The sequence below is a fragment of the Athene noctua genome, chromosome Z, assembly GCF_965140245.1.
Source record: "Athene noctua chromosome Z, bAthNoc1.hap1.1, whole genome shotgun sequence".
Taxonomy (NCBI): Eukaryota; Metazoa; Chordata; class Aves; order Strigiformes; family Strigidae; genus Athene; species Athene noctua.
The window spans coordinates 39152973-39154287 of record NC_134077.1 but is presented as its reverse complement, the minus strand read 5'-3'; the positions used below and the strand labels follow the sequence as shown (position 1 = coordinate 39154287).

The following is a 1315-nucleotide window of genomic DNA, read 5'->3' as shown; positions in this document are numbered from 1 at the left end:
GCGCCCCGAGACTTATATGGCGCCCCCGGAAGTGGCGGGGGGCGGGGGCGGGCCGGCCGCCGCGGAGCGGGCGGGGCGGGCCGCGCGGTGGCAGACGGCGGTGGCGCCTCCTCAATGGGACGCGGGGGCGCAGGCGGCGCCACGTGCGGTGGCGCCACGCGCAGGTGAGGCAGGTGTTTCCCGGTGCCGCTCGAACCCCCTTCCTTCCCCTCAGTCGTCCCCTGGGTGGCCCGGGGGATGTGGAGGGTGCGGGCTGGATCGACCCCGCCGGCTGCGCCCCCATTTTTGGCGGGGAGCGGTGGATTGCGGCGGGGCGGGGCGGGGCGGGGCGGGTCGCCTCGCCTCGCCTCGCCTCGCCTCCTCGGGCCGCGACCTGGGGACCGGCGGCGTTTGCCGCTATCCCGCGCATGCGGCGCTTCCGTACCCTGCCTCCGCACGAGGAGCTGGCGTCCATTCCTGCCCCGGTACGGCAGCTCCCCTGGTAGTGGGTGGAGGGGCGGCGCCCGGGGCCAGCCGCGCCGCGGACTGTAGCCTGGGCTTTCCCAGGCAGTGTTGGCGGCTCGGCGTGGCGGGCTTGGCCACGGCGGAAGGGTGGCTGCCGCGGGCTGGCTGGCTCCGCAGCGAGAGATAGATCCCGTGACAAGCGGAGTCGAGGCAGCGGCCAGCGTACTCCTGTGGTGGGAATCGCTTCGCCGGATCTTGCCCCGCTACCCGATGTCAGGATGGGCAAAACCCTTTTAGTCCTCTTTGTCTTTCACGCGGACCTAAAACGTGCTGTTCAGTAAGATGCAGTCATGCGTAAAACATGGTGAGCATGGCCAATAAGCACATCTAGCTTTTTGCATCATTTTGTGGTTTATTCTGTTATCGGAAGCAGTTTTACTGAAATAGCAGTAATGTGAGTTTGCAGTGTGGCGTGATGTCAGAAAGGCAGGTGTTGCTTTCTGGTACAAAGAAGTATATGGGTGAAAGGCAGTGTTCCTAAATGGTAGGACATAACATCTATTAAAGGACTGGATTTGCGGCACTCTGTTAACATCCCTAAAACTGAAGATAGATTCAGTGTAAAATTAGCTGCGGCAAGGGAGATTGCTATCTGCATTGTAATCAAGCTAGGAAAGAAAAGTAGCTAGCAGTCCTAGAGCTGAGAATCAGTTACACCTAGTCACCAGAAAACAACCTTCTGGGAGGTGAGATGGGAGAGATGTATAGATAGAGTAGCCTGTGTAAATTTCTCTTTGTTCTAGTGATGTTTTCTTGAACCTGGGGACTTTACCGAGTATTGGTAAGCTTTGAATATGCTGGGATTTTGACT

The 1315-nt window shown here is 60.1% G+C and overlaps 1 protein-coding gene across 7 annotated transcripts in view; it reads left to right on the top strand.

Moving 5' to 3' along the window:
• Positions 1–63: 63 nt before the first annotated feature.
• PPIP5K2 (diphosphoinositol pentakisphosphate kinase 2) overlaps positions 64–1315 on the top strand; it is a 52056-nt gene continuing 50804 nt past the window's right edge. For all 7 annotated transcript variants that reach the window (XM_074933217.1, XM_074933216.1, XM_074933215.1 and 4 more), the window contains exon 1: positions 64–164. The gene's annotated coding sequence lies outside the window, so the exon portion shown is untranslated. The remainder of the gene's footprint in view (positions 165–1315) is intronic.